Source organism: Peromyscus eremicus, chromosome 3 (assembly GCF_949786415.1).
Source record: "Peromyscus eremicus chromosome 3, PerEre_H2_v1, whole genome shotgun sequence".
NCBI classification, from domain to species: domain Eukaryota; kingdom Metazoa; phylum Chordata; class Mammalia; order Rodentia; family Cricetidae; genus Peromyscus; species Peromyscus eremicus.
In genome coordinates this window covers 20,839,737-20,852,908 of record NC_081418.1, presented here as the reverse complement: position 1 = coordinate 20,852,908, position 13,172 = coordinate 20,839,737, and positions in this window count along the sequence as shown.

Below are 13,172 nucleotides of genomic sequence, written 5' to 3'. Positions count from 1 at the left end.
CATGTAAGAATATTAAATGTGGGTTCTAGAGCAGTCGCTCAGAACTTCAAATGCACAGTACTTTTGCAGGACCCAAATTCTATTCCCATCACCCATGTCCGGCTGTTCACAACGGCCTGTAACTCTCGCTCCAGGATTCCAACAACCTCTTCTGGCCTCCATGGGTATCCCTCCCCAGCACCACCTCTCTCTCTCTCTCTCTCTCTCTCTCTCTCTCTCTCTCTCTCTCTCTCTCTCTCACACACACACACACACACACAGAGAGAGAGAGAGAGAGAGAGAGAGAGAGAGAGGGAGGGAGGGAGGGAGGGAGGGAGGGAGGGAGGGAGAGAGAGAGAGAGAGAGAGAGAGAGAGAGAGAGAGAGAGAGAAGAATCTTAAATGTAATTAGTCTATAGTCAACAACCCCTAGACTGAAACTACTTTTCCAATCTTGCTAATTTGTATTCTGTTCTTGAGAATCATTATATCCAAATTGAACTAATTTTATGCCTATATTAATTTTTAGACACTTGCATCAGCTTCCTTTTCTAAAACAATGAAAACATCACACACACACACACACACACACACACACACACACACACACACACACACACCCTCCTTTCCTCAAAATTTAGAAAGACTTAACTAATTTTGTTCATTTGCCTTGTGGATAAAAAAAAATCATCTTTTGGCTTAAACCAAGCATGGAAAATTTTAGCCCCAAAATACTATTCTGGAAGACAGTTACATAAACAAAAGAAAAGATTTGGATTAGAAAGGCTTTATCACATTTAAGTACAGCAATCCCAACTAATTTAAGGCCAAAGAAAATATACAGATAATATTAGCTTATTCTTAGTAATAATAACAGCAATAGTAACTTGCAATACATTTATGTTTACTGTGCATTAGTACTGGGTATACTACACCATTAATGCTAACATCCACCAGATGAGGACAATACAGATAGTAATATTGTTTGTTTTTCACATACAGAATAGAAATGGAGGCTTCACAGTGTAAGAAATACAACCAATACTACACAGTTGGTAAGCAGCTGGGTAGGTCTAATATTAGAGCCTAAAAGTAAACTATTCACATGGTTCCCGAGTGTAATACTTGGAACTCCAGCAACACCACCAAGGAACTCACCAGAAATTCACTTTTCAGCTTCTTCTTCAATGGATTCTGATAGATTCTGGAACTCTAGGGCCTATGAATGTATGTTTTAACAATGCAAGTCTTCTAGGTAATTCTGGGAATTTAATGACCATCAGGTAATCCCATGCTTTCTCCTACAATCATTATTATTATTGTTGTTGTTATCATCATCATCATTTTACAAACGCATTTGCCTTTCTTTTTACTGAGGTATAGCATACGTACAGTACATAGCTTACTATCTTCTGATTTGGATATGTCTAGGAACTTTTGTTTGCTTGCCTCTTGCTGGGGACAGAATGTTCCTGCTGGATTTTGTCTCCCTTCAAAAGTACTGGCTGACTCTGATGCACTAGCATCTCACTTCAATCTTCATGAGACCTGTTTTGAGGATGTTGTAGAGTGCCTGTGGTATAGCTATGACCTTGTGGCCAGTTTAGCTATGCCGAAATAAACATGGTACTACCGCAGTTTCTGATATGCAGACACCTTTTCATTTCATGTAGTCACATCTGTTGATTCCTAGGGCTGCTTTCTGTGCTGTTGGAGCTCTCAGAAAGCTGATTCCTGTACCTAAGTCTTGACATGCACTCCCTGTCTGCAGCTTTTAAATTAAGGACTCTGATCCACTTTGAATTGATTTTTGTACAGTGTGAATGATACAAACTTGATTTCATTCTTCTGTAGGTGGCTGTCCAACTTTTGGAGCACCATGTGTTGAATAGGCTCTTTTCACTGAATGACTTTATATCCTTTAAAAAAAAAAATGTGTCCATAGCTTTTTCAGTTTCCTTCTGGGTACTCTGTTCTGTTCCATGGGTCAACCTGTCAGCTTTTATGCCAGCACCAGGCTGTGTTTGTCATTACAACTCGGCGGCATTTCCAATAAAATCAGCAACAAGACAAGGATGCCTACTCCCAGTTCTATTTTTCACTATAGTGCTCAGAGTCTTAACAAGAGAAATAAAACAAGAGAAAGACAGAAAAGACATAAAAACAACAAAAGGCCTCAAAATACCCCTATTTGCAGATGACATGGTTCTGTACTTAAGAGAATGTGCATACTGTACTGGAAAACTCTTAGCTCTAGTAAACACTTTTAATAAAGTTTCAGGATGTAATTAATGTAAAAAAAATCATCAGGCTTCGTATACATACACCAATGAGCTTGCAGTAAAGGAGATTAGAAAGCATCCCATTAATTTTAACACCCCCAAAGGGCACTTAGTCATAAATTTAACCAACAAACTGAAAGACTGCTACAATGAAAACTTGAAACTGAACCCAATAAAGATACTAGATGGTGCAAAGACCTTCCATGCTTCTGTATTGGCCAAATTAACAGTGAAAACGGCCACACTGACAAAAATAATCTACAGATTCAGTGAAATTCCCACCCAGCTTATGATGTCATTGTTCGCAGAAGCCAGGGAGAAACCCAAGAGTTCATATGGAACCAAGAATGACTAGGTCTAGCCAAAGCAATCCTAAAGAGAAATAATAGAATGGGCAGCATCCCAGTACAACTTCCAATTATACTCCAGAAGAATGCCAGCTATACAAAGCTCTCTTTTTGTTCAGTTGCCCAACTTCTTGATTTCTTCCCTACAACTTCCCCTACCCTATATGCTTTGAAATCTCCCCTGTCTTCAGCAAGATAGCTGTTCTCTCTTTGACATCCTTTGTCCAGAATTCAATGTTCTAGAATTTCAAATGTACCTGCCTCAAAGCAGCAAACCGGGACAGTTCCCTATTGTCTTTCTCTGGGGTACCACAGTCTTGTTATCTGGTAGCTGGGGGGAAAGTTAAGTTTACATCTCTCACCCAGTTTTCCACATGCTTTAGGTGATAAAATAAGTTTAATTCCTGTCACTCCATCATGGTCAATAATGAAACCTCATCACATGTTTACAAAGAACTCAATAAGTATGTTCTAAAATGCAATATGGAGGTTACAATGTGCTATCGGTTCAAGAGTAGTTGATATATTCTCAGTGGAATGATGCCATCTTCAAGCTGGTAGAAATTCATTATTTGAGGGGAAAAATCTTATTTTGTTCATGTATAAGGTACATATATACATATGACACAAAAACAAACATGCAGTATATCTCTAACATTAGAATTTATGGAAGAAGCCCCATGTCCAGTAGTAATTGCTCAACACAAAATGGACCCCATGTTTTTTGTGTGCACCTTTTGTTTCGTTTTAGTGTTTTTTCTGTCTAACTGGTACTTGTTTTGATTTTCAGTTTTTATTTTATTTTATTTTATTTCAGAGAGAAAGAGCATGGAATTGGGTGTGTAGGGAGGAGGTGAGTGTTTTAGAGGAGTTGGGGGAGGAGAAAGGATACAATCAAAATACGTTGTATAAAATTGTTTTTTTTTTAAATTCATGGAGGAATTGGAAAATAGTTTTCTCAACAAATGATGCTGAGAAAATTGGATATTTATATGCAAAATAATTAAGTTGAACATCTGTTTTACATGGTATTACAAAAGCAGTTTACTTTAGATCCAGGACCTAATGTTAAGACATGAAATATAAAACACTTAGAAGAAAAGACAACATATCCTAACACTGAGTTGGCAGTGATCTCTTTGACATAATATCAAAATTACATAGGATGAAAGAAAAATATATGAATTGGATTGTGGAAATTTTTAAAATGTTTGTATCAAAAGACACTATGAATAAAATTTACACCCACAGATAAAGAGATATTATTTATAAATCACATAACTGGTAAGTGATAAGTTTTCAAAGTGTGTAGACAGCTAGCTCTCAATAACCAAACCAACCGAATTCAAAAGTGGAGGACTGCAAAAGACGTCCGTCTGAAGAAGACAGACAGATGAATGATAATCATAAAAACTTTTCTCATCCTCACTAATCACTAGGGAAACAGCAGATTAAAGCTATAATGGAGGACTAGATCACACTCTTGGGATGGCTACTGTTTAAAGAGAAGGAGGAAGGAACAAATGTGGGCAAGGAAGTGCAGAAAGCAGAATCCTCACGTGCTGTTGGTGGGAAGATAAATTGGAACCACCATTGAGGAAGAGTATAAAGTCTCCCAAAAGAGTTAAATTTGCAATAGCCATGTGATCTAGCAATTCTAGTACTAGATACATACTTAAAAGAGTAGAAAGCAAGGCTTTGAAAAGCTATTTCATAATCATGTTCATGACAGCGTCCTTAGAGGCAAGTCATTTGGCCATTATCAGATGGATATAAGCAATGTATGTATGTGTAGTCCATGCATACAAAAGAATATTATTCAACTTTTAAAAGGAAGAAAATTCTGACATATGCCACAACATAGATGACCATTGAGTTCATAATGCTAACTGAAATAAGCAAACCACAAAAAGATAAATACTATATTCTTCCTCTCACATAGTAAAATCAAAATCATAAAAGATGGGAAATAAAATGGTGGCTGCCAAGGGTTGGGGTGAAAAAATGAATACTAATGTTTAATGTGTATAGAGTTTCAGGTTTAGCTGTTATTACTGTCATTGTGGGTATCGTGTGGGTATACAATGTGTGATTGTTTAGTTGCTTGTATGTTGGTGCAGATGTGAATGGCGTGTGTGTGTAGGTCAGAGAACAGCCTTTGGATGTTAGTCCTTGCCTTTCTGTCTTGTTTGACAGGGTCTCTTTGCAGTTGAATAAGCCCCACCAGCTGGCTAGCAAGCTTGTGGAGAGTCTCCTGTATTTGCCTCCCATCTCCCCACAAATGTTCAGGCTGAGATGATAGGTGCTTGAGCTAGGATGTCGGGCATTTGTGTTGGTCCTGGAAAAGCAAACTCAACATTTCAGGCGTGTGCAGCAAATGCTTTCACCTGCTGAGAACTCTCTTCAGTCCCAGAGTCACCGTTTTGGATGATGTGATGAGTTCCCAAGCTGGCTGGTGATGCTGTGTAGCAATATAAATGGGCATGGCACAGCTGAACTACATTGAAAAATAATGACACTGGTGGATTTTATGTGGTGTATACTTCACCATAGGATAAAATTAGAAAAACAAAGTCCATGGGAGAAAGTTAATAAAATTATATAGAAAGGCAATGATAAAAGAGTATGATGCTAGAACAGACAATTAAAATAAACAACTGGACTTTGTCAAGCCATTAACAAGGAAAATCTTCAGAAACAGCAAAGTAACAACTGGATATTCAAAAGAAGAAAATGAAATCTCAACTTCTATCTTATTCCATTCACGAACACATACTCACAGTGGAAAATAGTTCAAATAGGAAACCATTCAAAACTTCTGTAAGAAAACACTGGTGATTATAGCCACAAGGCATGAAAGATAAAAAACAAAGTTGTTCTCTTATTTTTAGAATTCAAAATGAAGTAGCCATTTTGTGTCTCAAGAAATATCATTGAAGAAGTTAATAAATAAGCTACCAGCTGAGAAAAGTGTTTGGAGCACATATGTCTTAGGAAACTGTAGAGTTTATAAAGAATTTCCACAAAATAGTAACAAAAAGAACCAGTTAAAGATGAACAAAGGACTTGAAGGCACTTCATAAAGAGGAAGACATCTTGCTAATGAGCACAAAAAATACTCGGTATGATTATTCATTAATTGTTAAATTAAAATGAACTGTTGTAAGTTGAATTGTGAAAATGGAAATAATTAACAATACCAAACATAGACAAGTGTGCAGAGTAACTAGGACTGTCACACATTGCTGGAGGAAGCATAAAATGAAACACCCTCTTGGATAAACTGTTTGTTGGTTCCTTAAAATGTTACTTATATTTTATACTGTGCCCAGGGAATTCCATTCTTGGGTATTACCCAAGAACAATAGTTGCACATGTTCCTCTTACAAGGACTATTTAGCAATGTCTGCAGGTGGTTTCATTGCTATAACTTATAACTTGGGGTCAAGGGTGGGTGCTCCTGGCATCTGGGAGGCAGAAGCCTAGTACCTTAGAATGCACAAGATAATCCTCTCCAGCAAGTAGTTCTCCACCTTGAGAATCAACAACAATTAGATTGAGAAACCATAGCCTGCTCAGAAATGTGTAACTGGGTGCTCTCAGTGGGCTTATTCAGAGTAGCCTTCAGGTGGAAAAATCTCAATTATCCATCAATTGGTGACGGAGTGAAGAAACAATAGTATGTTCAGACAATGAAACAGAAACCAGCCAGAAAAAGAACTGCTGAAATGTGGAAAAGCAGGTATACATTTTAAAGTATTTTTCAGTAAAAGAAACAAGAGATAAAAGAATACATGTTTTTGATTCCATTCAAGTGAAAATTCAGGAAATACAAAACAGAACATGTCAGAGGTTTCTTGGAGCCGAGGGCTGAGGGTGGTCCCTGAGGGTGGCACCTGATTGAAAGGACAAGAGGGATCTCTTTGGATGATGCTAATATTTTATGTTTCGATTTTTGTAATAGATATACTGAAATGTAATTTTGTCAAAATTTGTTGAAACAGCTTTTTAAAATGTCTGCAACATATATTTTTCCTCAATAAAACTATTTTTAAAGTTTTCTACAGTTGTATCTTATCCAGAAAACTGGATCACTTAACATCATGGTGTCTCCTAACCTATAGAAATAGTTTATCTCTGCATTGAATTATTTAATTTATTGCAACCAAGTTTTATCATTTTTAAAAGATAGAAATGTTGGATATCTATGTTAGATTTACTAGCTTTAGGATGCTGTTGTAACAGCAATTGCAGATATTAATTTTCCAAATCTATACTTCCTGCTATACCTGTTAGATTTTAGCTCACAAATCTATGGAAAACTGATACAAGGGAAATGCTTTTAAAAATTAGGTATAGAAACCCAGTTTTCAAAACACAGATGAAGAGATCTCGGTTCGTTTAAGGCTCCAGCTGTATAAGTAGCCATGGCGTTCAGGAGGGGCTGGTCCTGACTCCTCCAAGGATACCATCATTTGCAAATGCTCATCTCATGTGACATGACATATTCTCCTATAACCTAGGTCTATATTTGTATACATTTTAAAGCACCTCTAGTTTACTTACAGATGTTTATTTCGCAATGGAATAGTTATTATATTGTATTTATTAGGGAGGAAAGAGCAAGGAAAAATCTCTGTGCATGTTCAGTACAGACGTAAGTTTTAAAATATACTTTCAATCTATGGCTAATAAGACCTGTGAGTGCTGAATCTGCACCTAAGAAGTGCCGGCTGTTTTAGGACCTCCAAAATAGAGTGAGGTGACCTCTCCATTTAAAAGAATTACATGTGGCTGGTAGCTACCTGCTTGGCTGGTTTTTTTTTTTTTTTTTTTTTTGTTGTTGTTGTTGTTGTTGTTGTTGTTGTTGTTTTTCCCTTAAGGGCCCAGTTCACATTGTATTTAGGGAATGCCATTCTAACAGTCCTGGCTATGGGGCTTTCAGTATGTTCTGCACTACCTTTGAATCAAGGCAATAATCTTTCTGAGAACCTCAGCCATACAGTGAAACTAGCAGGGTGCTAACAACCCATTATTATTATTATTATTATTATTATTATTATTATTATTATTATTATCATTATTAATTATTGGCACTGTAGAGAGTGCCCTACCCAATTATCACTGCTCTGGAGCTTTCTCTTGTTAGGCTGACTTTTTTTCTGACTTCTGTCTTCATTTAAAGCAGCTCTTGCTGAGTTCTGCTTCTCCAAGCCCCTTTGCTTCACCACTCAAATCTAGATCTCAGCCTGAAGGATTTCCCTGCTCACGCGTCTGCTTCCTTCCCCCTTTCCCGTTCTCAGGACACTGTTGTTCTCCCCAGACCTGAATAAGCTACTTGCTAGCCTGCCTAACATCTTCTTGAAGGGTGTGACGGATAACCCTATGAGAGATTTGCAGACACTAGGATTTTTTCCTTGGTGAGCCTTGCTTTTGTGCTCACCAACTTTAATAATATGGTCACACCCCCAAGTGGCCAGCTCTTTGCAGTTGTAAGCCTTTGAGTCCAGTCTTAACATCCTTTGGTCTGGAGGTCTCCTGTCCTTCCAGAGGAGAATCCTTAAAGGTTCTTGTACATGGTTTATAAAGTCCTTCTACCATTTTGTCCTTTTGCGCATAGATCCTTAGCTCTTTTTCCAGAGTACGCTGTGTTTTACCCACAAGTCACTCACAGCTGTACGGCCCCCAGATTAATGGATCTGCCCGTCACGCTGCAAACCACTGTTGGCTGGGAACACTGTTGAGTTTTCAATTTTTCATCATAAGATGGCTTTAAAACGAGAGAAAAAGACTCTGCCAATTCTATATGCTTGGTTTGAGTTGTAAGGCTGATATTAGGAAAGGAAAAAAAAAACCATAGTATTTTTCTTTTCAAAAGTTCCTCCTTTAATGGAATATGCTGTTTGGAGGCTTTTGTCCACGTCTCTGGAGTCTATAAGCACTGAAGCATTTCTGGATTTCTCATCTCTTGGTTTTCAGAAAATGCCGAGACGCACAGAGGCTTGCTCTTCAACCCCAGCAGCCTCGCGCTCCTTCCATTTCTGTGTGGTCTTTTAAGGAAAGGATAATTGCCCTGTGGCTTCCCCACTACTATTCATTCATTCAACAAATATTTATTTAATGCTTGCCGTATGCCAGGCTTTTTAATGTGTATTTCATTTTATTAGGCAAAATAAAACTAAGAAGCAAAATCGAAGCAAAGTAGAATCATCCAGTGAGTTTTGAACTGGAGTCGAGGACCTTTGGTTTGGTTTTCTAGCCCCAGGTCAATGGAAGGTTCTATCAATGGGTGGCATGGGAAGGGAAGTTAGGTAACCGATGGTTCTCTTAGTTCTTGAAGTTTATGACGCAGAAGAAGTGACTCAAGTGAGCTGCACCCCACATTCCCCCCCTGTACCTGAACTTCTAGGCACTATCCTAAAGCTCCTATCTCACACAACCCCCATTTCAGTAAAACTCACCCCATTCTTTCGTTTTCTCAGGTTCAGATCCTTAGAGACTGCCACAACTTCCTTTTTCCACCCACACCCAATCTGTCCTGAAATCCTGTTGACACAGCCTTCAAACCACCCAGAATCCAAGCAAGGCTTGTGCTGTTTCCCATCACCTTCATGTAAACCACCACTATTTCTATCCTGGACTGCTCAGGTCACCATCCTGATGTGGGTCCTAACATTGTCCTACTCTCAGAGGTACCCAGAGTACTCCAGTGCCATTCTTCTGCTAACCGTCCCCCTTGCCTTTCCAATATATAAGTACAGAAAACAAATTCTCTACTGTGGACGACTCTAGATCAGTACTTCTCGACCTATGGAAGGTCACCACAGCATACTGTATTACAGGGTCACAGCATTGGGAACGTTGAGAACCACAGCTTTGGATGGTCTACCCTCTTGGTCTTTCTGACCTTCTCCTATCTTTCTTCCACTCAGTCTCTTCCCTCCTCTACACTGATTTCCCAGGTTCTGCCTGTTCCAGGGTTTTAACCTCTGTTGGATACCCTTCCCTGACAGATCTCATGGCTTTCTTGCTTCACTTTTGGAATCTTTTCAGATGATTTTTAAAATTTTAAATGATTTGTGAGAATTGCACACACGAGTCCTGACTGTATTTATCTATCACTTGTACTCCTTAAATTTCATTTTTTCTTTCTTTTTTTTTTTTTCTTTTTTAGGTTTTCTGAGACAGGGTTTCTCTGTGTAGCTTTGTGCTTTTCCTGGACCTCACTCTGTAGGCCAGGCTGGCCTCGAACTCACAAAGATCCGCCTGCCTCTGCCTCCCAAGTGCTGGGATTAAAGGCGTGCGCCACCACCGCCCGGCAAATTTCATTTTTTGAATGATATGTTCAGTAATGTCTTTGTCCAAACTTGTACATATTCATCATGCATTTCTCCTGTAGTTTGTTTTCTTTTACATTTATCTATATACGTGCTAACTCTTTTATTAATTTGTCTCAGTTTTTGATTAATATGATTGTAAGCTCCATGTGCACATGAAATTTTTATCTTTTTTTGTTGTTCTATACATTTAGATATACCTAACATTTAGAACATTTTGTGTGTACGTGCAAAAGTGTTTGTGAGGGAATATTTCTAAGACAATAGCAAAATATAATGGTGGAAGAATATATTTTTGCTTTTTTGGTGGGATATATTTTTTGTTATTACAGCACTAAAAAAATAAAGTTATCTTTTTACTTTAAAAAATCAAAGTTGATGCTTTACTTTATATACATGTCACCTTAATTTACATATCCATATTTTAAACTGTCTCAGTTCTACTTGCCACATCTTTTAAAGATCTTTTCAGAAGATTCCATGTTTTTCCTCTCAGTTACTTCACTGTACTTCTCAGCATTTTCATGGTGACCTGTCTACGGTTTCAGTCATTTATTTAGACCTCTTTCCTTGTGTTCATCTTTAATGAGAATGAGTGGAATCAGCACCTTTGGCAATTGCTCTCTTCTCTGAATTGAACTGCTCTAGTTCCTATAAATCTTACTCCAGTATGGGTTTCTACCTCTTCAGTTGTCAGCTCTGTGGCTCTTGTCTCAGGCATGCTCTGTACCTTTCCTCATTAGGAAGTCTTCTTTGGGTGCAAGCTTTGGCCACTCAAAGACCACTTCAGTGAGACAAATACACAGAAACATAAAAGCCTATTTTTTCCCCACTCATTCTTTTTTTTTTTTAATTTTTATTTTGCAATACAATTCAGTTCTACATATCAGCCACAGATTCCCTTGTTCTCCCCCCTCCCGCCCCCCTCACCTTCCCCCCAGCCCGCCCCCCATTCCAATCTCCTCCAGGGCAAAGCCTTCCCCACAGACTGAGATCAACCTGGTGGACTCAGTCCAGGTAGGTCCAGTCCCCTCCTCCCAGGCCGAGCCAAGGGACCCTGCATAGGCCCCAGGTTTCAAACAGCCAACTCATGCAATGAGCACAGGACCCGGTGCCACTGCCTGGATGCCTCCCAAACAGATCAGGCCAATCAACTGTCTCACACACTCTGAGGGCCTAATCCAGTTGGTGACCCCTCAGCCATTGGTTCATATTTCATGTGTTTCCGTTCGTTTGGCTATTTGTCTCTGTGCTTTATCCAACCTTGGTCTCAACAATTCTCGCTCATATAAACCCTCCTCATTCTCGCTAATTGGACTCCCAGAGATCCACCTGGGGCCTAGTCATGGATCTCTGCATCCAGATCCCTCAGTAGTTGGATGAGGTTTCTAGCACGACAATTAGGGTGTTTGGCCATCCCATCACCAGAGTAGGTCAGTTCAGACTGTCTCTCGACCATTGCCAGCAGTCTGTTGTGGGGGTATCTTTGTGGATTTCTGTGGGCCTCTCTAGCACTTTGTTTCTTCCTATTCTCATGTGGTCTTCATTTACCATGGTCTCCTATTCCTTGTTCTCCCTCTCTGTTGTTGATCCAGCTGGGATCTCCCACTCACCCAAGCTCTCTTTCCTTCGACCCTCGCCCTTCACTACCCCCACTCATGTCCAGGCTGTTCATGTAGATCTCATTCCATTTCTCTGTCATTGAGCGATCCCTGTGTCTTTCTTGGGGTCCTGTTTTCCAGGTAACCTCCCTGGTGATGTGAGTAGCAGTCCAGTCATCCTTGTTCCACATCTAGTATCCTGCTATGAGTGAGTACATACCATGTTGGTCTTTCTGAGTCTGGGATACCTCACTCAGGATGATTTTTTCTAGATCCATCCATTTGTCTGCAAACCTCATGATGTCATTGTTTTTCTCTGCTGAGTAGTATTCCATTGTGTATATGTACCACATTTTGTTTATCCATTCTTCAGTTGAAGGGCATCTAGGTTGTTTCCATGTTCTGGCTATTACAAACAATGCTGATATGAACATAGCTGAACAAGTGCTCTTGTGGTGTGGTTGAGCATTCCTTGGGTATATGCCCAAGAGTGGTATAGCTGGATCTTGGGGGAGATGGATTCCCAATTTTCTAAGAAATCGCCATATTGATTTCCAAAGTGGTTGTACAAGCTTGCATTCCCACCAGCAGTGGAGGAGAGTTCCCCTAGCTCCACATCCTCTCCAACATAAGGTGTCTTCAGTGTTTTTGATCTTAGCCATTCTGACAGGCGTAAGGTGGTATCTCAGAGTTGTTTTGATTTGCATTTCCCTGATGATTAGGGATGTTGAGCAATTCCTTAAATGTCTTTCAGCCATTTGAGTTTCCTCTGTTGAGAATTCTCTGTTTAGTTCTATAGCCCATTTCTTAATTGGACTGTTGGGCATTTTGATGTCTAATTTCTTGAGTTCCTTATATATTCTGGATATCAGTCCTCTGTCAGATGTGGGGTTGGTGAAGATCTTTTCCCATTCTGTAGGCTGTCGCTTTGCTTTGTTGACCGTATCCTTTGCCCTACCAAAGCTTCTCAGTTTCAAGAGGTCCCATTGATTGATTGTTTCTCTCAGTGTCTGTGCTACTGGTGTTCTATTTAGAAAGTGGTCTCCTATGCCAATGCGTTCAAGACTACTTCCTACTTTCTCTTCTAGCAGGTTCAGAGTAGCTGGATTTATGTTGAGGTCCTTGATCCACTTGGACTTAAGTTTTGTGCACGGTGATAGATATGGATCTATTTGCAGCCTTCTACATGTTGATATCCAGTTTTGCCAGCACCATTTGTTGAAGATGCTTTCTTTTTTCCATTGTGCACTTTTGGCTTCTTTGTCAAAAATTATTTGTTCATAGGTGTGCGGATTAATGTCAGGGTCTTCAATTCGATTCCATTGGTCCACATGTCGGTTTTTATGCCAGTACCAAGCTGTTTTTATTATTGTAGCTCTATAGTACAGCTTGAAGTCTCCAGAGGTTGTGTTATTGTACAGGATTCTTTTGGCTATCCTGGGTTTTTTGTTTTTCCATATGAAGTTGAGTATTATTCTTTCCAGGTCTGTGAAGAATTGTGTTGGTATTTTGATGGGGATTGCATTGAATCTGTAGATTGCTTTTGGTAAGATTGCCATTTTTACTATGTTAATTCTGCCTATCCATGAGCATGGGAGATCTTTCCATTTTCTGACATCTTCTTCAA